Source organism: Bos grunniens, chromosome 1, assembly GCF_055505025.1.
Source record: "Bos grunniens cultivar Pamir isolate PY7600 chromosome 1, Bosgru_T2T1.0, whole genome shotgun sequence".
NCBI lineage: Eukaryota > Metazoa > Chordata > Mammalia > Artiodactyla > Bovidae > Bos > Bos grunniens.
Genome location: NC_141165.1, coordinates 103,818,108 through 103,845,889, shown reverse-complemented (window position 1 = coordinate 103,845,889; position 27,782 = coordinate 103,818,108).

The window sequence follows — 27,782 nt, the reverse complement described above, 5'->3', positions numbered from 1 at the left end:
AACTACAGGCCAATATCACTGATGAACATAGATGCAAAAATCCTTAACAAAATTCTAGCAATCAGAATCCAACAACACATTAAAAAGATCATACACCATGACCAAGTGGGCTTTATCCCAGGGATGCAAGGATTCTTCAATATCCGCAAATCAATCAATGTAATACACCACATTAACAAATTGAAAAATAAAAACCATATGATTATCTCAATAGATGCAGAGAAAGCTCTGACAAAATTCAACATCCATTTATGATAAAAACTCTCCAGAAAGCAGGAATAGAAGGAACATACCTCAACATAATAAAAGCTATATATGACAAACCCACAGCAAACATTATCCTCAATGGTGAAAAATTGAAAGCATTTCCCCTAAAGTCAGGAACAAGACAAGGATGCCTACTTTCACCATTACTATTCAACATAGTTTTGGAAGTTTTGGCCACAGCAATCAGAGCAGAAAAAGAAATAAAAGGAATCCAAATTGGAAAAGAAGAAGTAAAACTCTCACTATTTGCAGATGACATGATCCTCTACATAGAAAACCCTAAAGACTCCACCAGAAAATTACTAGAAATAATCAATGACTATAGTAAAGTTGCAGGATATAAAATCAACACAGAGAAATCCCTTGCATTCCTATACACTAATAATGAGAAAACAGAAAGAGAAATTAAGGAAACAATTCCATTCACCATTGCAACGGAAAGAATAAAATACTTAGGAATATATCTACCTAAAGAAACTAAAGACCTATATATAGAAAACTATAAAACACTGGTGAAAGAAATCAAAGAGGACACTAACAGATGGAGAAATATACCATGTTCATGGATTGGAAGAATCAATATAGTGAAAATGAGTATACTACCCAAAGCAATTTATAGATTCAATGCAATCCCTATCAAGCTACCAACAGTATTCTTCACAGAGCTAGAACAAATAATTTCACAATTTGTATGGAAATACAAAAAACCTTGAATAGCCAAAGGGATCTTGAGAAAGAAGAATGGAACTGGAGGAATCAACCTACCTGACTTCAGGCTCTACTACAAAGCCACAGTTATCAAGACAGTATGGTACTGGCACAAAGACAGAAATATAGATCAATGGAACAAAATAGAAAGCCCAGAGATGAATCCACGCACATATGGACACCTTATCTTTGACAAAGGAGGCAAGAATATACAATGGATTAAAGACAATCTCTTTAACAAGTGGTGCTGGGAAATCTGGTCAACCACTTGTAAAAGAATGAAACTAGAACACTTTCTAACACCATACACAAAAATAAACTCAAAAAATGGATTAAAGATCTAAACGTAAGACCAGAAACTATAAAACTCCTAGAGGAGAACATAGGCAAAACACTCTCTGACATACATCACAGCAGGATCCTCTATGACCCACCTCCCAGAATATCGGAAATAAAAGCAAAAATAAACAAATGGGACCTAATTAACCTTAAAAGCTTCTGCACATCAAAGGTAACTATTAGCAAGGTGAAAAGGCAGCCTTCAGAATGGGAGAAAATAATAGCAAATGAAGCAACTGACAAACAACTAATCTCAAAAATATACAAGCAACTCCTACAGCTCAACTCCAGAAAAATAAATGACCCAATCAAAAAATGGGCCAAAGAACTAAATAGACATTTCTCCAAAGAAGACATACAGATGGCTAACAAACACATGAAAAGATGCTCAACATCACTCATTATCAGAGAAATGCAAATCAAAACCACTATGAGGTACCATTTCACACCAGTCAGAATGGCTGTGATCCAAAAGTCTACAAATAATAAATGCTGGAGAGGGTGTGGAGAAAAGGGAACCCTCTTACACTGTTGGTGGGAATGCAAACTAGTACAGCCACTATGGAGAACAGTGTGGAGATTCCTTAAAAAACTGGAAATAGAACTGCCTTATGATCCAGCAATCCCACTGCTGGGCATACACACTGAGGAAACCAGAAGGGAAAGAGACACGTGTACCCCAATGTTCATCACAGCACTGTTTATAATAGCCAGGACATGGAAGCAACCTAGATGTCCATCAGCAGATGAATGGATAAGAAAGCAGTGGTACATATACACAATGGAGTATTACACAGCCATTAAAAAGAATACACTTGAATCAGTTCTAATGAGGTGGATGAAACTGGAGCCTATTATACAGACTGAAGCAAGCCAGAGAGAAAAACACCAATACAGTATACTAACGCATATGTATGGAATTTAGAAAGATGGTAACAATAACCCTGTGTACGAGACAGCAAAAGAGACACTGATGTATAGAACAGTCTTATGGACTCTGTGGGAGAGGGAGAGGGAGAGGGTGGAAAGATTTGGGAGAATGGCATTGAAACATGTAAAATATCATGTATGAAACGAGATGCCAGTCTAGGTTCAATGCATGATACTGGATGCTTGGGGCTAGTGCACTGGGATGACCCAGAGGGATGGTATGGGGAGGGAGGAGGGAGGAGGGTTCAGGATGGGGAACACATGTATACCTGTGGCAGATTCATTTTGATATTTGGCAAAACTAATACAATTATGTAAAATTTAAAAATAAAATTAAATTTAAAAAAATTGAGAAGGAAAAAAATCTATAATCACCCCCAAATTTAGTAATGCAGAGGCACCTAGGTTGGCTTGTAAATAATTTAATGTTGATCTTTATTTTTAGTGTCTGTGTGTGTGGTATTTGTATGGTCTTATTTCAATTATCTGTTAACGGATATTTAGGTTTATATTTTCCACTACCTTAGATAGTGTTACAGAACAATCTCATATTTTTGGAGGCTCTTGTCCATTTTTTTCCTCTGGAGAAATTTCTAGAAGTCAGACTGCTGGTTTAAAGAATATAAAATGTAAGCTGGTTTAAAGCTCTTTTTAAAGAGCTTTTTTAAATTGCCAAACTGTTATTCTGGATAAAGCAAAATCAGTCCCACTCCTAATAGCAGTTATATGAAGATTCCTGTTTCCTTACACAACCACACTGACACCAGATCATCTTATTCTTTTAATCTTTGTCAGTCTAGTAAATCAAAATCGTATTTTAATTTGCTTTTAATTATTAGTGAGGCCGAAATCCTGTTGTCAAAGCAGGTATTTTTCCATTTTGTAGTCATTTCTTCAGAATTCTTATTTGTACATCAATTGCAGCAGAAATGAACTCGGATGAATCACAACGTAACTTTCAATTCGACATTTGTTATGCATCTTCAGTGTGCTTCACTGTTAACCATTTTTCTTGTCTACAAGACAGTGGACTCTTAGGTGAGACATTTTTACTTTGTTCATCATGTCCAAAAGTCCCGCTTTCTTTCAGGTTCTAAGACATGTATATCGTCACGTGTGGATGGCTTGCAATACATCAAAAGAGAGGAGAGAGTTCCTGGCACCCGGCAGGATGACCACATTTGCTTTCATCAGGTGTGCGCATGCTTCATTCCCACCTTGTACCCCTCTGCTACGGGGACCAGGAGCCCAGGGAGTTTAAGTAACTTGTTCAAAGCCAGAAAGCAGTTAGTTGGCAGAGTGGGAGGCTAGAACTTGGGTCTTCTCTCTTCCTGTCACTCTGTTGTTACCTCCTATAATCTGTGTCACCTCAGATCTGAACCCAAGTGAAGGCTTTATTTCTGAACTTGCTCTTGACTTTTCACTGTAATTACTGCCGTTGGACTGATTTTTTGTGCATCCAGAAAAGGAATCATGCTGTCCTCTGCTGATCCTTCCTTCTCTTGTGCCTAATGAGCTATTCCAGGCTAGAACCTTTGATAAATACTTGCCTGGTAGTGGAGTGAGAGGGGGTGGCGGGGTGGGTTGGGGGGAACCTGGGTGGGGGGCGCTGTGTCTGTGTCCTCTGCTCTGGCTATAGAGGGAGACCCTTCACAAATCTCCTAGCTGGTTGCTTTTTAAAGTATAAAAAGTCAGGCACATTTCCAGTTATCTTGTTTCAGAATGTTTGTGCCCTTGTCGATTGCATAGAACCTCTCTAATCAGAACATTAGGACATTATTTGTTATATGCTATAGCTTTATTTTAAAATTTAAAGGAAATGAGTTCTCTATCCTTCTGTTGAGGCATTCAATAGTCACTAGGTGACTTGGAGTGCACTCAATTTGTTCTGAGCTTCATTTGGTGATTTTTTAATTTTTACTTTTACCATCATTAAAGTCTATAGTATTTCTCCTTAGAGAGCAATGGCTTTAAAACAAAACAAAACAAAAACCTCATTCCTTTCCAGTCACTAATTGCTTAATCTATTAATAAAATGAAAAAAAAATTTTTTGTAGCATAACCAACACTAGCAAGCAACTCCAATATTCTTCTAACACAATAGAACCTACTTTTAACCCACCATGAAATGTTAAATTCTTGAAGAAGGAGGAAAGAGAAAATCCTGATAATCACACTTACTTTTCCTGAGGGGGAGGGGGGGAAATACCACTCCCCTCTAAAACCGCCCTCATCCCCAGAGAACCACCCAAAGCCAACAAACAGACTGTGACCAGAGAATTTTCCATCCATGGCACCCTCACTTCCTGTCTGAATGATAAGACAGATTGTTACCAGATAAAACACTCAGAACTGATTTAGAGTGGTCAGGGCTTCTTCAGTGGTCTTGATTATCAATGTTAATTCTGGGATCTCTGCCATCCAGTGGGCCCTAGGAGATAAATAACACCATTATTCTTCAGCTCTCAAGCTCAGGTATAAGTCTCACTTAGGGGGAGCTTAGATTTATAGGTGATATAATTTAGAATTCTAGGCTCATAAGTTAATGCTTCAGAAATGTCTTCTTTATCTTTTCCAGAGTGATAAATGGGCAGATCCCTGGCTCAGCTCCCCATCTCCTTGCTTGATCTCCTTGCTTTTGATGAAACCCTTATTCTGCCAGATTCACTACTGTTTGTAGTAGAAAAAGCAATGATCTGGTGCAGACAAGAAAGAAAAGATTAATGTCAATAGCAGAGGAGAAGTGACACCTTTGGCAAAATAAATAATACTCTAGAGCACTTTTTTTTTTTTTTCTAGAGCACTTCATATATACAAGGCCCTGAACTGGTACTTTGGAAATTTTTATTTCAAATATATTTAATTATATAAATAACTGAAGCTAATGTTTACATAGTATTTTACATATAGTTTAATTTTTTCAACTTCTTTCTGAGCTGTGTATTATTATGCCCATTTTCTACATGAGACAGCCATAGAGACATTATGCAACTATCTCATGTTTATGTTCTTTCTTAACATTTAGATGTTTGATTTTTAATCTTCATGTTGGCTATAGAGTAGTTTTGGGTAGTACTGCTGAACAGAGGAACATAAGAAAAAGCACAGAGGAAAATGGTTAGTTCTTGGTCACTAAAGCAAATGGTGGTTACTTCTCCTTTGCCTGTCCATTACTTCATCACAAAATCCCCCAAAATGTCCAAGAAAAGGCAAAAGCTCTCATTTCTTTGGAAACAAGTGTCACAGAGACTATTTACATTTTCATCAATAAACAGAAAATCTTTTACAAATATTTTTAAAAACACTTTAAAAGAATAACAGAGGCACTGAAAGTGGAAGCACAAATTCCATTTTCAAGTATCATCTGAAATCTGGGCCCATGTGCCCACAAGTCCGCCCATCTGATAAGAAAATAAGTGTTCCTGTCCACTGAGAACCTACCTACCATATGAGAGGCTTTATACCAGTGCCTAGACTGAAATTGCTTCTCATTCTCACAATGCCTTTCAGGTAGTGAACTCAATGCTGAGTTAGACGTTGCAATCCTGCTGTCCTTGTACCTGGGACACCCCTTCCACCCAGCATTTACTGCGTTCTTTTGAAATTATATTGATGTCTCCCAGCTACTTGATGACTTAAAAAAGCAGAAGCAATTTCTTTATCATTGTTGTATACCTCAGTCAGTCAGTTCAGTCATTCAGTCATGTCCAACTCTTTGTGATCCCCTGGACTGCAGCATGCCAGGCTTCCCTTTCCATCACCAACTCCTGGAGCCTACTCAAACTCATGTCCACCGTGTTGGTAATGCCATCCAGCCATCTCATCGTCTGTCGTCCCCTTCTCCTCCCACCTTCAATCTTTCCCAGATCAGAGTCTTTTCCAATGAGACAGTTCTTCGCATCAGGTAGCCAAAGTATTGGAGCTTCAGCTTCAGCATCAGTCCTTCCAATGAATATCCAGGACTGACTCCCTTTAGGATGGACTGGTTGGATATCTCCTTGCAGTCCAAGGGACTCTCAAGAGGCTTCTACAACACCACAGTTCAAAGGTATCAATTCTTTGGCGCTCAGCTTTCTTTATAGTCCAACTCTCACATCCATACATCACTACTGGAAAAACCATATCTTTGACTAGATGGACCTTTATTGGTAAAGTAATGTCTCTGCTTTTTAATATGCTGTCTAGGTTGGTCATAGCTTTTCTTCCAAGGAGCAAGTGTCTTTTAATTTCATGGCTGCAGTCACAATCTGCGGTGACTTTGGAGCCCCCCAAAATAAAGTCTCTCACCGTTTCCATTGTTTCCCCATCTATTTGCCATGAAGAGATACCAGATGCCATGATCTTAGTTTTCTGTATGTTGATGCTTTTTTAAAAATTAATTAATTTTAATTGGAGACTGATTACAATATTTTAGTGGTTTTTGCCATACATTGACATGAATCAGCCATGGATGTACGTGTGTTCCCCATCCTGAAACCCTCCCCCTCCACTCCCTCCCCATCCGATGCCTCAGGGTTATCCCAGGGCCCCAGTCCTGAGCACTCTGTCTCATGCATCAAACTTGGACTGGCGATCTATTTCACATATGATAATATACATGTTTCAATGTTATTCTCTCAAATCATCCCACCCTCGCCTTCTCCCACAGAGTCCAAAGACTATTCTTTACATCTCTATCTCTTTTGCTGTCTTGCATATAGGGTCATCGTTACCATCTTTCTAAATTCCGTATATATGTGTTAGTATACTACATTGGTGTTTTTCTTTCTGGCTTACTTCACTCTGTATAATAGGCTCCAGTTTCATCCACCTCATTAGAACTGATTCAAATGAATTCTTTTTAATGTCTGAGTAATACTCCATTGTGTATATGTACCACAGCTTTCTTATTCATTTGTCTGCCGATGGACATCTAGGTTGCTTCCATGCCCTGGCTATTGTAAACAGTGCTGCAATGAACACTGGGGTACACGTGTCTCTTTCAATTCTGGTTTCCTTGGTGTGTATGCCCAGCAGTGGGATTGCTGGGTTGTATGGCAGTTCTATTTCCAGTTTTTTAAGGAATCTCCACACTGTTCTCCATAGTGGCTGTACTAGTTTGCATTCCCACCAACAGTGTAAGAGGGTTCCCTTTTCTCCACACCCTCTCCAGCATTTATTGTTTGTAGACTTTTTGATAGCCATTCTGATTGGCATAAGATGGTACATCATTGTGGTTTTGATTTGCATTTCTCTGATAATGAGTGATGTTGAGCATCTTTTCATGTGTTTGTTAGCCATCTGTATGTCTTCTTTGGAGAAATGTCTGTTTAGTTCTTTGGCCCATTTTTTGATTGGGTCATTTATTTTTCTGGAATTGAGCTGCAGGAGCTGCTTGTATATTTTTGAGATTAATTCTTTGTCAGTTGCTTCATTTGCTATTATTTTCTCCCATTCTGAAAGCTGCCTTTTCACCTTGGTTATAGTTTCCTTCATTGTGCAAAAGCTTTTAAGTTTAATTAGGTCCCATTTGTTTATTTTTGCTTTTATTTCCATTACTCTGGGAGGTGAGTCATAGAGGATCCTGCTGTGATTCATGTCAGAGAGTGTTTTGCCTATGTTTTCCTCTGTGTTGTGGAGAATTAGCATGGTATGTGTTGCTCTGGAACTTGCTGGCTCTTGGGTGGAGCTTGGTTTCAGTGTAGGTATGGAGGCTTTTGGATGAGCTCTTGTTGATTAATGTTCCCTGGAGTCAGGAGTTTTCTGGTGTTATCAAGTTTTGTATTTAAGCCTTCTGCTTCTGGTCTTCAGTCTTATTCTTACAATAGCCTCAAGACTTCTCCATCCATACCGCACGGATGATAAAACATCTCGGTTAATGGAGAAAAGATTCTCCATAGTAAGGAACACCCAGAGAGGTTTGCAGAGTTACATGAAGAAGAGAAGAGGGAGAAAGATAGAGATGACCAGGAGGAGAAGCTGCTGCTGCTGCTAAGTCGCTTCAGTTGTGTCTGACTCTGTGCGACCCCATAGACGGCAGCCCACCAGGCTCTGGGCTCCCAGCCGTCCCTGCGATTCTCTAGGCAAGAACACTGGAGTGGGTTGCCATTTCCTTCTCCAATGCGTGAAAGTGAAGTCACTCAGTAGTGTCCGACTCTTCACAACCCCATGGACTGCAGCCTACCAGGCTCCTCCGTCCATGGGATTTTCCAGGCAAGGGTACTGGAGTGGGGTACCATCGCCTTCTCCACAGGAGGAGAAGAGGGGGAATCAAAGGGGAGAGAACAATCTAGCCAGTAATCAATTCCCTATGTGCTCTCCACAGCATGGAACACCCAGAGAGGTTCACAGAGTTACATAGAGAAGAGAAGAGGGAGGAAGGAGATAGAGGTAACCAGGTGGAGAAGAGGGGGAGTCAAAAGGAGAGAGACAGAGCTAGCCAGTAATCAGTTCCCTAAATGTTCTCCACAGCCTGGAACACACAAAGAGAGTCACAGAGTTGGGTAGAGAAGAGAATGGGGAGGGAGGAGATAGAGATGACTGACCTGGGGGAGAAAAGGGAGAGTCAAAAGGGGGAGAGGGCAATCAAGCCAGTAATCACATTCCCAAGTAAAAATGGGTACTGAAGATTGGATTCCCAAAGGTACAAAATTGATAACAAATGATTAAAAATCTAGAGTAGAGGTTAGACTCTCAAAAATACAATATTAAAAAACAAAACAAAATCACAAAAATTATAAAAAATATATATGAAATTTGCTTTTAAAATCGGGTCTTTTTTTTTTTTTTTGCAAGGTAATAGGTTATAAAAATGAAAATTAAAGGAGCAATAAAAAAACTTAAAAATTAAAAAATTAAATTTAAAACATGATAATAGTAAACTATATCTAGGAATTTCTCTGGAGCTGTTGCGGACAGTGTGGGGTCAGTTCAGTTTCAGTCAGTTCCTTGTTCCAGCTTATACTTCTTCTCAAGGTCTATAGGCCCCTTCCAATGTAGTGGTGCTAACTACAGGGTTTTAATCTGTTGCATCTGTCACTTCCAAAGTGGTTCCCTCTGTTTATTTTGGCTTCTTTTGTTTGCAAGTCTCTTCAGTGTCTAATTTCCGCCCTGACACAAGGGGGCGAAGGTGGTCACTTATTTAGGCTCACTTGCTCAGTTGCCCTGTGGGGAGGGAGGAACACTGCAAACAAATATCACTGGCGTGTGGGGAGTGTTCTCAGTGTCTGGGACACACTGGGTTTGCCTGCACTCATGGTGTGTGTGCTTTCCTAGTCTACACTGCTCAGGCTCCAGGTTGCTCTGCAGGGGAACCATCTAAAGCGGGCCCTGGGTTGTGTGCACTTTCCAGGTCTAAGACTCTCAGATTCAGGTTCTCAGGTACTCCACAAAGGCACAGACTTGATTGGGCCTGCGTTTTGTGCCCTTCCCAGGTCCGAGCAGCTTTGGTGACCTAGTGCTTGGTGAGCACACTCTCCCCAGGTGGGCGGTGCATCTTATCACTTCCCTGGTCCCAGCCTCTTGGTTTCCTGGGTGTGCAGCAGGAGCGCCATCTCAGGTGTGCCGTGTGTCTCCTCTGGGGAGCTAATCTCTGGCTGAGACCCTCCTGGCGGTTGTCAACCGTCCAGGGTCCCAGGAAGTATTGGTTAGCAACTGGGAGCCTGCTCGCAGTTTGGTGGAAAATGCCGTTTCTGGGGCCAAAATTTCCCCTCGCCTTCCAGCTCTGCCTGTCGCCCGCCTGCCTCTCTGCCTCCGGCGGGGGATGGGCCAGTCTGCAGCCGGCTAGCTCTCCCCTGGTGTTTGCTCAGTCCTCTTTTGTTCTGTGAGCGGGCGGCAGTGCCTTAGGTTAGAGCTTTTTGTGGGAAAGTTCTGTCTCTTTTTTTTCTATCTCTCTGGCCATCCCACAATTTGGGTTGCTATATTATGTTAGCTCCCTCAGATTGTCCTCAGGGCATTCAGGCTGGTCCTTACCCTAAGCAATGCAGACCGCGCCTCCCTGTTCAGCCCCCGCTTGCTGGTGGCAGACACAAGCATCTGGGCTACTTCTCCACTGGGAGTTGCAGTTAGGCACCTAGGTTTTATTTATTTATTTTTTCCCTCCCAGTATCTTGCCCTCTAAGATTCCAAAACTCCCCACAGATCCGCTGGTGAGAGGGTTTCCTGGTGTTTGGAAACTTCTCTTTCACGACTTTCTCCCCAGGATGGGTCTCTGTCGCTAACTCTTTTGTCTCTCTTTTTATCTTTTATACTTTGTCGAAGTATCTCCTCCTATTGAAGGCAATGGGCTGCCTTTCTGGGTGCCTGGTGTCCTTTGCCAGCATTCAGAAGTTCTTCTGTGGAATTTGCTCAGCGTTCAAATCGTCTTTAAATGAATTTGTCCGGGAGAAAGTGGTCTCCCCATCCTGTTTCTCTGCCATCTTAGGATCGCCCTCCTGAATGTTGAGTTTTAAGCCAACTTTTTCTCTCTTCTCTTTCACTTTCATCAAAAGGCTCTTTAGTTCTTTTTGGCTTTCTGCCATAAGGGAGGTATCATCTGCATATCTGAGGTTATTGATATTTCTCCTGGCAATCTTAATTCCATCTTGTGCTTCATCCAGCCCAGCATTTTGCATGACGTGTAAGTGAGTGATAGTTGCTTAGTCATGCCTGACTCTTTGCAACCCCATGGACTGTAGCCTGACAGGCTCCTCTGTCCATGGAATTCTCCAGGCAAGATTACTGGAGTGGGTTGCCATTTCCATGATGTACTCTGCATATAAGTTAAATAAGCAGGGTGACAATATACAGCCTTCAAGGACTCCTTTCCCAATTTGGAACCAGTCTGTTGTCTCATGTCCAGTTCTAACTGTGGCTTCTTGACCTGCATACAGATTTCTCAGGAGGCAGATCAGGTGGTATGGTATTCCCATCTCTTTCAGAATTTTCCACAGTTTGTTCTGATCCACGCAGTCAAAGGCTTTGGCATAGTCAATAAAGAAGAAGTAGGTGTTTTTCTGGAACTCTCTTGTTTTTTTGATGATCCAGCAGATGTTGGCAATTTGACCTCTGGTTCCTCTGCCTTTTCTGAATCCAGTTTGAACATCTGAAAGTTCATGGTTCATGTACTGTTGAAGCCTGTCTTGGAGAATTTTTAGCATTACTTTGCTAGTGTGTGAGATGAATGCAATTGTGTGGTAGTTTGAACATTCTTTGGCATTGCCTTTCTTTGGGATTGAAATGAGTCCCACCTTTCCCAGTCTCATGGCTACTGCTGAGTTGCATACCTAGAACTTGCCAAAATGTCGAGTACACCATAGCTGCTAAATTAATGCTTGCTAAGGAATATTTTAATCAAGAAATCTTTTAAAAGTTCATGATGGCTTCCTGGGATGAAGTCTCAATTATTCCCCACAAAGGAAAAAAATAAAGTTAGGAAAATAATCTCTGTTTTGGGTCAACTTTTTCTTTGTCTAGGATATAAAAATGCTACCCATCCTCTTCTGGCTGTCTCTTCATTGTTTTTGTCCCTCCTACATATGAGATAAACTCTGATCCTTGAGGATGAGGCAGATGAGTCTTTGTTGTGTGTTTTTGGCATTTTCAAATCCTCCCAACATGAGAATTATGTGCCTTCCAAAGGGCTACATGGTGAGCTGATGACAGGCACATGACTTCCCCTGAAGAATATGAGCCAGCCTGTGACCAGGACTGTCTGAAAAAGGGAAGCAAGTGATGATGAGGCCACAGATGTGACCAGCAACAAACAAAACCAGGAGGCCAAAAGCTGTGATAAAACAAGTCCTGATGCACTGAGTTTCATGAACCTAATGGGCAAGGCTAGTTCATATGCCTCTTCATGCCTCTGAAGCCTAGATAGTGCTCAGAACAAAGTCCAATAAAGGTTTCTGGGATAATGAGGGGACTGGGACTCTGGTGTCTGTCTTGGCTCTCACAGCACAACTCCCCTTGAGATGAGATGAGAACACTTGGGAATCAGGAGGTGTGGTTGGAGGCATTCTACATGATCACAAGCTGGGCTGTGTAAGAAGTTCCATATGTCTTGATGAATTTTGATTCATAGTCCCCATTCTTCCAGGCTTTTAAGAAATTCAGCTTCATTCTTTTGCAGGGGTATCCACATTAGAGTAAGCATCTTATACAAAGCTAAGGAATAGGAAAATTCCTTTTGATCCGCCATTTACCAGAGATCCCTCTTCTCCAAACTCCATGGCCCCTTTGGGGACATCAGTTCTACTCTTTCCTTACTATGTTCAGAGCACTCTGGATGCTGGAATATAGAACTATGGGGTTCTCATCTTCTAAGGTGTTTTCACCTCATTCAGATGGAGTGATGAAGATGAGGTATGAACAGCCCTGCTACTAGGAGAGCCCTTAGACTTCTCTCCAATTGCCAGCCCAGGGAAGTGTCTCCTCCTTGTCCTTACTATCAGAAAGTGTCTTTCTCTCCTGCCCATCAATGACACATTACCACTATAGGCACAGGAAAGGCTGTGTGCTTGGCACTACTTCTATCTAGCCAGAGTCCCTGAAGCAAGGATTGGTAAGACTGGGCTACCAGTTTGAAATAAAAGGAGAGGAAAAGCATGGGGAAAATAGAAATAAGTATTTCACTTTTAAACCACTATTCCCTAGGGGAATGGTAAACACAGAGGCAGAGAAATGCAGAGACCATTATTTCTTGGAACAGATGTCACTGTCAGGGGGGACTGGGCTGGAGAAGACATACTACAGATTACTTAGTGAGGTTTCCTGATTGGGGCTGAGGTTTCCTTAGGGCTCACAAGGGCAACGTCTTTAGGTCTCTTCTTTTACAGCAGCAAGTAGTGATCCAGCCTATGATGGCATACGAATAGTGACAGATGGTTTTCCATAGAACATTCACGAACCACCATCATAGACACAAGTACAACCAGTAATGAGGTACCTTGCATGGTAAATGGGACAGAAATGACAGAGTCCTTCAATTTCTAAAGGGAGGAATTCTTACGTCTACCTACTCTACCTCACTCTTGCTCACCCTTCCTCACCCTGTGACTATCCTTTCAAAACCTTTGGCAGTTCAGAAAGTGTCATATAAGAGGCAGGTGAGGAGGAGCCAAAGGACAGAAAGGATGGACTTGTAAATAAGCAAGTGACAAAATATCTCTGAAGGAAAGAATGGAAGAGGCCTTAATAGCCAGGAGAGAAAAGGGATACCAACCAGCAATCTATCAGCATCATCCTCCAAGGAAACAGAGGTGAGAGGACAGGAGTTAAGGACAGTGACTCAGATCACTGAGCTAGTGCTCAGTGAAACAGGCGCTTGGGGAAGGCAGAGTAGCCTGAACTGGGGGGAAGGAGGTCTTTCAGATAAATTCTCAGTGAGGAATAGTCAGCTGAGACTTTTGATGCTAATATGGGAAAGATATACTTTGGGGTCACACACCCTATATGGGAAAGAATGAGGGATGAATCAAAGACCCTAATCCACTCAAGTGCCTGCGAGAACTCACTGAGTTCAGGCTGAGATTATTCTAGAGACATCATGAATCTCATGAAGAGAGAGGACAAAATCATGCAATGCAGACTTTGAAGGTGAGGAGATGTGAAGATCCATCTGTCTAATACAAAGTCAATGCTCTGTACACAGCATGGACTTCCTACCTCTGAAATAAAGCTATAAGATGGAGTAGCTCACTCCAGAATCTCGTTATATATCATTTAAATGGCAGATAATAGCAATACTTATAAGAAGCAGAAATTAAACTACTACACTATGTAAAATTCTGTCCTAAGCACTTTGGAGGATGGATGTGACATAATCTCTGCTGCACAGAAAACTTAAAATCTAGTAGAAGAAATGAGACACAACACATAAAGAGATAATCAACAACACAGGAAGAAACCTGCAAGTGTGAAATGAAGGTTTAGACAGATACTGGGGCCAAGAGGAAGTTGTGGTCACAGTGGGCTGAGGTTGGTCAGTGGGGATAGGGTTTCTGTTTCTGACTTTCAAGGACAGGTAGGCTTTCTATAGGCAGGACTTGGATATGGGGAAGAAACTGTGTGGCTGGCATTTTGGGTAGAGGAAATGGATTGAAACAAAGCACAGAGGGAAAAAAGTTTGGAGAGTGAACTAGGGGAGCTGAGAATGGAACATATGATGGCATGAAGGTCCTGTAGGGGAATAGCAGTGGATATGGTTGGAAGGGTAGATTGGAAATGATAGTGGAGGGCACCAGAGCAAAGCTGAGGATGGTAAGCTGGGTCCAGTAGGCAATGGGGGCAGTGAACATTTTGCATAGGGGAGTGATTTGAACAGACAAGTTCAGGAAAGAACTTATACAGATGAGCAGAGTTGGGTACAGCAGGTGAGGCCAGGTCAGAAAGAGAGTAGTCAGAGGCTCATGGGGAGGTCCACAATGGGACGTAGCCTGGTCTGGGGAAGGATAGCTTTGGAGTTAACACAAACCAGAGTTAAAGACCCCCCACTCTGGCTCTCCTCAACTGTGTTATTTCAGGAAAGATCCTCAGTGGTCCACAGGCTCAGTTGGTTCTGTAAAATGTAGATAACACCTTTACCACAGAATTATTTATTTGACTTCTTTAAAACATTTGAGTACTACCTGTATGCCAGGTAATGAAAGAAGAAGGGTCAGGAATGACTCCAAATATTTGGCCTGAGCAATGAGATGAGTGGATTTGCCCTTCTTGTGACACTCAGTAATATACCATGTGTAAGATGCCTATTGAAGCACCTGGCACATAGGGGCTATGCTATGCTAAGTCACTTCAGTCTTGTCTGACTCTGTGCTACCCCATAGACGGCAACCCACCAGGCTCCCACATCCGTGGGAGTCTCCAGGCAAGAACATTGAAGTGGATTGCCATTTCCTTCTCCAATGCATGAAAGTGAAAAGTGAAAGTGAAGTCGCTCAGTCATGTCCGACTCTTAGCGACCCCATGGACTGCAGCCTACCAGGCTCCTCCGTCCATGGGATTTTCCAGGCAAGAGTACTAGAGTGGGGTGCCATTGCCTTTTCCGACATAGGGGCTAGTCAGTTAGTGTGAATTCTCCTCAAAGGACTAAGGGCCTGAGCTTGGATGTGGCAGTGGAATAGAAATGAAGATATTAACATGAGCTTTCATCAACAGAGAGCAGTCAGGGCTGAAATGAAGGATAATCATCCTGGAATGTGAAGTCAAGTGGGCCTTAGAAAGCATCACTATGAACAAAGCTAGTGGAGGTGATGGAATTCCAGTTGAGCTATTCCAAATCCTGAAAGATGATGCTGTGAAAGTGCTGCACTCAATATGCCAGCAAATTTGAAAAACTCAGCAGTGGCAACAGGACTGGAAAAGGTCAGTTTTCATTTCAATCTCAAAGAAAGGCAATGCCAAAGAATGCTCAAACTACCGCACAATTGCACTCATCTACACGCTAGTAAAGTAATGCTCAAAATTCTCCAAGCCAGGCTTCAGCAATATGTGAACCGTGAACTTCCTGATGTTCAAGCTGGTTTTAGAAAAGTCAGAGGAACCAGAGATCAAATTGCCAACATCCGCTGGATCATGGAAAAAGCAAGAGAGTTCCAGAAAAGCATCTATTTCTGCTTTATTGACTATGCCAAAGCCTTTGACTGTGTGGATCACAAGAAACTGTGGAAAATTCTGAAAGAGATGGGAATACCAGACCACCTGATCTGCCTCTTGAGAAATTTGTATACAGGTCAGGAAGCAACAGTTAGAACTGGACATGGAACAACAGACTGGTTCTAAATAGGAAAAGGAGTTCGTCAAGGCTGTATATTGTCACCCTGTTTATTTAACTTCTATGCAGAGTACATCATGAGAAATGCTGGACTGGAAGAAACACAAACTGGAATCAAGATTGCCGGGAGAAATATCAATAACCTCAGATATGCAGATGACACCACCCTTTTGGCAGAAAGTGAAGAGGAACTCAAAAGCCTCTTGATGAAAGTGAAAGTGGAGAGTGAAAAAGTTGGCTTAAAGCTCAACATTCAGAAAACGAAGATCATGGCATCCGGTCCCACCACTTCATGGGAAATAGATGGGGAAACAGTGGAAACCAGTGTCAGACTTTATTTTTCTGGGCTCCAAAATCACTCCAGATGGTGACTGCAGCCATGAAATTAAAAGACGCTTACTCCTTGGAAGGAAAGTTATGACCAACCTAGATAGCATATTCAAAAACAGAGACATTACTTTGCCAACAAAGGTTCGTCTAGTCAAGGCTATGGTTTTTCCTGTGCTCATGTATGGATGTGAGAGTTGGACTGTGGAGAAGGCTGAGCGCCGAAGAATTGATGCTTTCTGAAGTGCGGTGTTGGAGAAGACTCTTGAGAGTCTCTTGGACTGCAAGGAGATCCAACCAGTCCATTCTGAAGGAGATCAGCCCTGGGATTTCTTTGGAAGGAATGATGCTAAAGCTGAAACTCCAGTACTTTGCCCACCTCATTCGAACAGTTGACTCATTGGAAAAGACTCTGATGCTGGGAGGGATGGGGGGCAGGAGGAGAAGGGGACAACAGAGGATGAGATGGCTGGATGGCATCACTGATTCGATGGACGTGAGTCTCAGTGAACTCCGGGAGTTGGTGTTGGACAGGGAGGCCTGGCGTGCTGTGATTCATGGGGTCGCAAAGAGTCAGACACGACTGAGCGACTGATCTGATCTGATCTGATGAAGTTTTTAAACCCTTCGTGCTTCCTGAATACAAGGCAGTAGGGGCAGGATGGACTTGTTAATGGTGAGTACACCTGTCAGAACCATGGCAGGACACAGATCCTTACTCCACCTGGGTAATAAGGACAATCTAATGATACCTAATAATAGGCATTTTTCTTGGGAATGCAGATAGTATAAGTTCTATCCCACCTGAATCTCTCCAAGATTTTCTTAGTACAAAAGGGCTTCTTCTTTGCTAAGGTGAAGGGCACATGAATCCTGCATCTTACCCGACAGATCAGTTCAGTTCAGTTTAACCGCTCAGTTGTGTCTGACTCTTTGCGACCCCATGGACTGCAGCACACCAGGCTTCCCTGTCCATTACCAACTCCCAGAGCTTACTCAAACTCATGTCCATTGAGTTGGTGATGCCATCCAAATAGCTCATCCTTTGTTGTCCCCTTCTTCTCTCACCTTCAATCTTTCCCAGCATCAGGGACTTTTGTGATGAGTCAGTTCTTCGCATCAGGTGGCCAAAGTGTTGTAGTTTCACCTTCAGCATCAGTCCTTCCAATGAACACTCAGGACTTTCTGCCACAAGGGTGGTATCATCTGCATATCTGAGGTTGTTGGTATTTCTCCTGGCAATCTTGATTCCAGCATGTGATTCATCCAGCCTGGCATTTCACATGATGTACTCTGCATATAAGTTAAATAAACAGGGTGACAATATACAACCTTCACAGACTCCTTTCCTGATTTGGAAACAGCCTGTTGTCTCATGTCCAGTTCTAACTATGGCTTCTTGACCTGCATACATATTTCTCAGGAGGCAGGTCAGAAGGTCTGGTATTTCCATCTCTTTAAGAATTTTCCACAGCTTGTTCTCATCCACACAGTCAAAGGCTTTGGCATAGTCAATAAAGCAGAAGTAGATGTTTTTCTGGAACTCTCTTGCTTTTTTGATGATCCAGCAGATGTTGGCAATTTGATCTCTGGTTCCTCTGCCTTTTCTAAAACCACCTTGAACATCTGGAAGTTCATGGTTGACGTACTGTTGAAGCCTGGCTTGGAGAATTTTGAGCATTACTTTGCTAGTGTGTGCTGCTGCTGCTGCTGCTAAGTCGCTTCAGTTGTGTCCGACTCTGTGCAACCCCATAGACAGCAGCCAACCAGGCTCCCCTGTCCCTGGGATTTTCCAGGCAAGAACACTGGAGTGAGTTGCCATTCCCTTCTCCAATGCATGAAAGTGAAAAGTGAAAGTGAAGACACTCAGTCGTGTCCAACTCTTGGTAACCCCATGGACTGCAGTCTACCAGGCTCCTCCATCCTTGGGATTTTCCAGGCAAGAGTACTGGAGTGGGGTGCCATTGCCTTTTCCGTGCTAGTGTGTGAGATGAGTGCAATTGTGTGGTAGTTTGAACATTCTTTGGCATTTCCTTTCTTTGGGATTAGAATGAAAACTGACCTTTTCCAGTCCTGTGGCCGCTGCTGACTTTTCCAAATTTGCTGGCATATTGAGTGTAGTGCTTTCACAGCATTATGATTTAAAGCAAATCTCTATGTTCTTTGTTGTTATCATGTAAAGTCAATGTTTTAGAATGTATCAATAGAAAATCTCTTATCTTGCTCAGTAAATACTGCCCTCAAGTGTATTGCCTCGCTATGGATCCCAGATCCCAGTTTTGTAACCCAAAGGTGAGAGATTGTTCCAAGGCTGCAAGTTCCTCACACCTAGGTTGGAAGATTTTCAGGTGTAAACATTGTTTCTATGATTAGTTAAAAATCTGCATAATTACCATTCCAGTGTTGAATTTTCTCATGTCTCCCAGGGTACTTTTACTTTAAACCTTTGCCAGTAAACGTCTACTTCCAGATGAGTATAGACTTAGCTTCTACTGGTCCTTCTCCCATGAGTACTATTTCTAGTCTGTCCCACTGATACTTGGGACTTCATAGAGTTTGATCATTTTTCAAGCTTTGTATATCCTCACATAAGTCTCACTCATCAGACTATTTCCTGTAGAGCGTTTTCTTCAGCGTGTATGTAGAGGAAAGCTACCCTTTCATCTAGGTACATTCATTTATGTACACTTAGTCTCAGTCAGTCCCCAGAGCATTAAATGCACCTTGACTACCCCAATCTTTTTCTCTGAAACACGTCCTTACTTCCTTCCTTTTCTTCTCATTGGCTCCTTTGTTAGAGCACCTCCTCTTAGGAAGCTTATGCTAATAGACATATTTTTCTTTCTTTCTCCCTTTCCCCTCCAGGGTCATCTCCATGACAAACAATAGAGTACATAGTGACATAAATAAAATTTACCTTCATGTTTTTTTTCAAGTTGCATTCCAGTACCCTTCCTATTATACACATTCTGTTGTTTGATAAGGTTCGAAGTAGATATGTGTATTTAATTAAGAGGGCTCAGAGACTTCTAGACCTAGCCAAATTAAACTAACGGCTGTATTCCTACCATGAAACATAAGAACACTTAAAGGAAGATCATGAACTAATCTTTGTTCAGAGAAGAGCTGCCACTGTGGAGGTGGAGAGCTATTTTTCAGTAGCCTCTTTCATCAATAACTGTAGAGGACAGCTTCATCATAAACAATGATTTCTCTTCTAATTTCTCACTAGCACCTAAGGAATTGTGTCCTGGTCTTAGTCACTTATATATATTCCTGTCCCTGCAGACCATGTCCATTAACTTCCTTAAGGACTTGCCAAAAGATAAAGCAACAGATCCAACTATTTATAATTTCAATAAGAAGAGAGAAATATTTAACATAAAAGACATTTATTAAAATATAGACATATGTGTCAGCTGGAGATAGAACATCACAAGAAGTGAAGTAAAGTGAAGTGAAGTGAAGTCGCTCAGTCGTGTCCGACTCTTTGTGACCCTATGGACTGTAGCCTACCAGGCTTCTCTGTCCATGGGATTCTCCAGGCAAGAATACTGGAGTGGGTTACCATTTCCTTCTCCAAGGGATCTTCCCCACCCAAGGATCAAACCCAGGTCTCCCGCATTGGAGGCAGATGTTTTAACCTCTGAGCCACCAGGGAAACTAGAACCTCACAATGGATGGTAGAGGGCTTATCAGGGCTCTGTTAAGTACTTTCTGTGTTGCTGCTAAATGATTGAAATTCTTAAGGCTTCTGAACTCCAGAGAGCAAATAAGAAGGTAAAGCTAGAGGCTGGAGTAAATATATGACTCTATAGTTCATGATATTCTGGAGATGCCAAGTAGAGAATTGTTCAGGTTGATATTATTACTTATAGTTCTTGGAGGTCTGGATACTACTGCTCAAAATAGCTTCCAGACACTTAATTTTGTTTAAACAGGTGAAGAATCACTCTTCTTATCACTGTTACGTGGAGAAAAGATGCTAAAATCAACTAGTGGCTAGATTTCCAAAGTAAGGTGAGCATAGGTATGGCTACTACCATGATAATGTTGGCCAATATTGAAGTTGTGGTTATATATACAAGTCAAAGGGCAGCAGGTTCTAGTAGGGTAATACATTCTTCTGTTGATACTTCTTGAGTATCTGTGCTGAGAAAAGGTGCATGTACCTTCTGAAAGAAGCCCCAATTATAATCCAAAACCCAGGAGAATATACCCTTCTAAACTTACAAAAAGACAAACACTTGTGTGTATAGAGTATGCACACTAGGTTTTGAAAATTTGCCTTAGATATATACTTTCTTCGGAGAAGGCAATGGCACCCCACTCCAGGACTCTTGCCTGAAAAATCCCATGGACAGAGGAGCCTGGTAGGCTGCAGTCCATGGGGTTGCTAAGAGTCGGGCATGACAGAGCGACTTCACTTTCACTTTTCACTTTCATGCATTGGAGAAAGAAATGGCAACCCACTCCAGTGTTCTTTCCTGGAGAATCCCAGGGATGGGGGAGCCTTGTGGGCTGCCGTCTATGGGGTCGCACAGAGTCGGACAGGACTGAAGCGACTTAGCAACAGCAGCATATACTTTCTTATTTCCCCTGTATTTTTAACTTCATATATTAGGGCTTTTTTTTTTTTTTTTCTTTTGGTATATACAGAGTTAGTGTCTTCCTGGTGAATTGACCCTTTTATCATTATGTGATGGCCATTTTTACATTATTTTCTTTGCTTTGAAGTCTACTTTGATATTAATGTAGATTCTCCTGTTTTATGTGATGTAAGATGTGAGAGTTGTGAGATGTGACAGTTGGACCATAAAGAAAGCTAAGAACTGAAAAATTGCTGCTTTTGAACTGTGGTGTTGGAGATAAGTCTTGAGAGTCCCTTGGACTGCAAGGAGATCCAACCAGTCCATCCTAAAGGAAATCAGTCCTAAATGTTCATTGGAAGGACTGATGTTGAAGCTGAAGTTCCAATACTTTGGCTGCCTGATGCAAAGAACTGACTCATTGGAAAAGACCCTAATGCTGGGAAAGATTGAGGGCGGGAGGAGAAGGGGATGACAGAGGATGAGATGGTTGGATGGCATCACCAACTCGATGGATATGAGTTTGAGCAAGCTCCGGGAGTTAGTAATGGACAGGGAAGCCTGGCATGCTGCAGTTCATGGGGTCACAAAGAGTAGGACATGACTGAGCAACTGAACTGAACTCCTGCTTTTTAAAAAATTAGTATTTACATGATTTATTGTTATCCACACTTTTAAGATGACTATGCTATTGAATTTGAAGTAAGTTTTTTATAAACAGCATTTGAGTTGTATTTTTTATGTTAGGTTATGTCTTAATTTTAATTATATTTAGACCATTAAAATTTAAGGTAAATATGTGGTTAATTAACACTTAATTTTCCCATTTTACTATTTACTGTTTTTTCCTATATTTTTGTTCTTGGGTTTTACTTTTCTTATTTTCCTATTGGTTACTGAAACACATATTTTAAAATTTTATCTTTATTTATTGTTTTTGTATGTATCTCTTTGCATAGTTTCTTTCTGATTGCTCTGAATATTACACTATATCTGTAATTCATTATAATCTTTTGATATTAATGTTTTATAAATGAAGTATGAATATTTTTCATGTAGTACATTTATTTTAAAATATCATTGTTCTAAGTATCAACTGGTGTTATAATTTTTGTTTACTAGCCAAATAAGACTTATAAACCTCATAGGCAGGATAGTCTATTTTAAATATACAGTATTTCTGCTCTTTCCATTTTTTTCTTCTTTCCTGATGCTTGAAGATTCATTTTTTATCATTTCTCTTTTGTTTGAAGAACTTCCTTTAGCTATTATTTCAAGGGTAGTCAACTAGTACTATATTCTTTTTATGTTCTTTCACCTGAGAATGATTTTGTTTCCAGAAGGATAATGTCTCTGGATATAGAGATTGAAGTTGACAGTTCTCTTTTTTCAGCACTGGTAAAATGTGACACTTCCTTTTGACCTCCTTGGTTTAAGGTGAGAAATCCTATATCATTTAAAACTGTCATTATAATAGTTAGTTGCACTATTTACATTTTGTAAGCAGATGCTGACCTATTTTGTGGGCTGTGGTTCTGATGAAATTTAATTTTCAGAGCTTTTACAGTGATGATTAGGTCTGCTTGGCACATTTGGTGCCACTGGCGCTCCTCCTGGTCCCTGCCTGTTTTGCCTGAGAGAACAGAAGGAGTGTGTCTCAACTGAGCCATTTGATTTAGCCTGTAACTGTGGCAGAGTAGCCTTGACTTGGGCTACCTGTGGCAGGAACCCTCTTACTACTGTTGCTTGGTTTTCTGATGTCTCTCTGTGGGATGGGGCATCTCAGATCTAGTGGGGAAAGAAGTTTTCCCCTTGGTTACTTACTGTCAGTGGGGTTCCCAAATGATACCTTTTGCTGAGGATGCTGGGCTTGTCCAGAGTTTTAGGGAAGAAGAATAAGCCTACATACACCACCTGCTATCACTGGGTTCAGATAAAAAATGCCAGACGTCCATGACTTTCTGTTAGGAGAGAGTTGTAAGACACACTGCCACTACATGTTTCCTCCAGCTCTGGGGTTCCTAACTGTTTTAACTTCCTCTTCCCCAGTGGCTTAGCAGGTAAAGAATCTGCCTGCAATCCAGGGGACACAGGAGACTTGGGTTCGATTACTGGGTCAGGAAGACCCCCTGAAAATGGCAACCTACTCCAGTATTCTTGCCTGGAAAACCCCATGGACAGAGGAACTTGATGGGCTACAGTCCAAAGAGTCGCAAGGAGTCAGACACGACTAAGCACACAGGCATGGCATAGTTTCTGTTTCTACTATTAAGAGCTCTCCTTTAGTTGCCTCTTACATTATTTCCAGGCTTGATATCTTCACTTAGCAGAAAAAAAATAAGTCTGCCATATTGTCTAGACCAGAAGTACCACCTATATTTTTACTCCTTTCCTGGGTTTCCTTTTTCACTTTTACTTTTTCATATTTAATCTTCATCCTCTGTCTTCATTCTATGAGACCTTAGCAAAATCAGGACATTATAGAGATTTATACCATATGTTTAAAATTTATGTTTATAATTACTGAAATGTATAGGTGAGATTTGAAAAACAAGTCAGTCTAAAGTAAATCCTACTTTACTGAGGATTTTTGTTTTCTGAAGAAATTCCTAATAATTCCCCAAATGTATCATGAACCCAGGGTAACTTTGTGTTGGTGGTTATTTCCCAGCTAGAAGAATGTTTTGACTTATTAAGTGACATGGGTTATTTAAAGAATTAGATCCCCAGTTTTCTGTCTGTTTTTTTGGAGGAAATAATTCTATGATGGTTAAACCCTCTACTTCTAATATAACCTGGAAGAGAGGGATATGTGAGGAGAGGGCATTGAACGATGGTCAGGAGTTCAGAAGATGAGAGAGAGAAGGAAGGACAAATGCCTTAAAAGATCTGAGAGGAGATCAAAGACGAGAAGTCAGTCATAACTTCCCTCCCCAACTGATAACCCTCAGATGATGTCCTCAGACCCAAACCTACACTCTAGTTCTTCCTAGTGTAAGAAAAGACTGGCACTTTATTAGTGGAAACTTTGTTCTTTGAATGATGTGATTTACACATCAGTGTTATCAGCAACTAGACAATGTCCTAAACCATAAGACCAGTATCTGCTTGATTTTCCCATGGCAGAACAGACTTGTTCTGAAACAACTTGTTCATGGAACATCAGCTTGTGTTAAGACTCTAGTATCAGACTTTGGCTTTCTTTATAAAAGGAAAATTTTGAGTTTAGTTCAAATTTTTTCTTTCAGAGAACCCTGATCTTAAACATTATTTCCTCCTTAGGGATTCAAAGAAGTTGGCTTTCAGACTCAAATATAAGAAATGACTCCATTAATTCAATGGGTGGGGAAACTATGAGAAAATGAAGAGCTAGCTGTTATTACTAAGAGCAAAAATGTATTGATTGAACTGAAAAAATATTACATCAGTAAATTCTTGTAATGTCTTCATAAATTATGTGTATTTCATACAATTAAAACAGCTATTATTATGACTATTAGGATGTAAGGATGCTACTTTTAAGGATAGGGGTTCTATTTAGAGGAGGCCACATGAGTACATCATGAGAAACACTGGGCTGGAAGAAACACAAACTGGAATCAAGATTGCCAGGAGAAATATCAATAACCTCCGATATGCAGATGACACCACCCTTATGGCAGAAAGTGAAGAGGAACTAAAAAGCCTCTTGATGAAAGTGAAAGAGGAGAGTGAAAAAGTTGGCTAAAAGCTCAACATTCCGAAAATGAAGATCATGGCATCTGGTCCCATCACTTCATGGGAAATAGATGGGGAAACAGTGGAAACAGTGTCAGAGTTTATTTTGGGGGGCTCCAAAATCACTGCAGATAGTGATTGCAGCCATGAAATTAAAAGACGCTTACTCCTTGGAAGGGAAGTTATGACCAACCTAGATAGCATATTCAAAAGCAGAGACATTACTTTCTCAACAAAGGTCCATCTAGTCAAGGCTATGGTTTTTCCAGTGGTCATGTATGGATGTGAGAGTTGGAATGTGAGGAAAGCTGAGTGCCCAAGAACTGATGCTTTTGAACTGTGGTGTTGGAGAAGACTCTTGAGCATCCCTTGGACTGCAAGGAGATCCAACCAGTCCATTCTGAAGGAGATCAGTCCTGGGTGTTCTTTGGAAGGACTTATGCTAAAGCTGAAACTCCAGTACTTTGGCCACCTCATGCAAAGAGTTGACTCATTGGAAAAGACTCTGATGCTGGGAGGGATTGGGGGCAGGAGGAGAAGGGGATGACAGAGGATGAGACAGCTGGATGGCATCACCGACTCGATGCACATGAGTTTGAGTGAACTCTGGGAGTTGGTGATGGACAGGGAAGCCTGGCATGCTGCGATTCATGGGGTCGCAAAGAGTCGGACACGACTGAGCAACTGACCTGAACTGAACTGAACATCCAGTGTAGTTTACCAAGCTGTAAACTCCAGGGCAATGGTTCAGTGACAGGAAAGGGCTGAGTTTCTCTTTTGTTCCAATGGAGTTCAGTTCAGTTCAGTTGCTCAGTTGTGTCTGACTCTTTGCCATCCCATGGACTGCAGCATGCCATGCTTCCCTGTCCATCACCAACTCCCAGAACTTGCTCAAACTCATGTCCATTGAGTCAGTGATGCCATCCAACCATCTCTTCCTCTGTCATGCCCTTCTCCTCCTGCCTCCAATCTTTCCCAGCAGCAGGGTCTTTTCAAATGAGTCAGTTCTTCGCATCAGGTGGCCAGAGTGTTGGAGTTTCTGCTCCAGCATCAGTCCTTCCAATGAATATTCAGGACTGATTTCCTTTAGAATTGACAGGTTGGATCTTCTTGCAGTCCAAGAAACTCTCAAGAGTCTTCTCCAACACCACAGTTCAAAGGTATCAATTCTTTGGCACTCAGCTTTCTTTATAGTCCAAATCTGACATCCATACATGACTACTAGAAAAACCATAGCTTTGACTAGATGGACCTTTATCAGCAAAGTAATGTCTCTACTTTTTAATATGCTATCTAGGTTGGTCATAGCTTTTCCAAGGGAGAAGACACGGCAAATCATTATTATGAACAAAGCAGATGCCTGGCATGTAAATTTAGGAAAGAGTACACATGCAAGCCAAAAATCTAGAAATTGATGCCTTTTCTTTTTCCTTTTTAAAAATTAAAGTGTAGTTGAGGTAAATATATATATTCTTTTCCAAATTATTTTCATTTATAAGTTATTATAAAATATTGAATATAGTTCCCTGTGTTATACAGTAGGTTCTTCTTAGTTATCTATTTTGAATACAGTATTGTGTATATGTTAATCCCAAACTCCTAATTTATCCCTCCCCACTCCCACTTTCTCCTTTGGTAAGCAGTGTATTTTCTATATCTGTGGGTCTGTTTCTGTTTGTAAATAAGTTCATTTGTACTATCTTTTTAGATTCCACATGTAAACAATATCTTATGATATTTGTCTTTCCCTGGCTTTTTTCACTTAAGACAATAATCTCTAGGTCCATCCATGTTGCTGCAAATGGCATTATTTTATTCTTTTTTTTTTTTGCTGCTTAGTAATATTTCACTGTCTATATGTAGAAATTGATTATTTCAAAGCTGTCCTTGCCTGCCTACTTGCTGCAAAGCCTGTCTGGCCACTATTCTAGTCATTGGGCTTCATAAAAGCATATTTGTTATTTCATCTCTTTGTACCTCCAATCCAAGCAAAGTTTTATTAAATAAAGAGGGAACTAGGGGTTGGAGTGTCCATCACATGTTGTCCCAGATGTCCTATTTGGGATCATAGTTTCATTACAGTCAAAACAGTGAGGTTTTCATTCTCCTCCCTCTCAGGTCAGATGGCAGCAGCAGGCAGTGGGTCCAGTCTACTGGGTTGCACTGGCTGTGACACGTGGATTTCCCCCAGGTGTCCCAGGAGCCACAGGTATAGCCACAAGCTACAGCCAGTGACAACAGACCCTGTGTGGGCACATGAGACACAGACATCAGATTTCTTTGATTTTGAGAGCGGGGAGGTCCGCTCATAATTACCTTTCATTCATATGCATCCCAGAGGTAGATCTAGGGTTTGTGGGATCTAAAACTAATTCAATGTTGAAAGTCTTCTTTAAGAAAAAAAAATTAATAAAAACTACTAAAACAAATTTAGGCATAGGACTGTGAAAGTGAGTGGCCTGAGCATTTCTGTTTTCTTAGGGTCATGGTAAAGATACCTCTGTGCTGGACTTTAACAACCAAAGCAGGAGAACAGGGAAAGGAAGACAAAAGACAGGGGAGAGGTAGTGCATGAGCATAGCAGGACCACTGAAGAGAGGAAGGGCTGGTATAAGCAGCCATGAAAGGGAGGCAGGAAGGGAAGAGGCAGATGCCCAAGCTCGCTCAGTAGAATCCTCACAGGAAATGAGAATGGGAAGGGATCTCTGGGAGCTGAGTGATGTATCAGCCCCAGGATAACAGAAACACAAGATCAGGGAAGAGGTAGGTGCTTATGGTAGACAGGGGAGGGCATGGGGGCATCACACCCTCCATTCCTCCCTGGAGAGGGAGGAAGGCAGGAGGACAGTTTGCCTGAGTTCTTGACACTGAAGCATGAGCTTATCTTCTCTGTGGCAGAGGCTTGAGCTCTGAGCAGGGGAGAAGGGACATTATCCATAATCTCTGTCTCCCATAATCCCCTTCTACCCAGAGGTGTCACTGTGTTCATAATCAGGCCTCCCACTAACTTTTAAGGTTTATAATCAGGGGTTACTCTCCCAGCCCCTCCCTCTGACTGCCTGACCCCAGTCAGTTACCAATGAGAGCATTTTTTATATTTTTATCAATAATGGAGTCTAAGGGGTATGGAGCACCCCCTGGGATTATCATGGAGAAGGGATAGGCTACCCACTCCA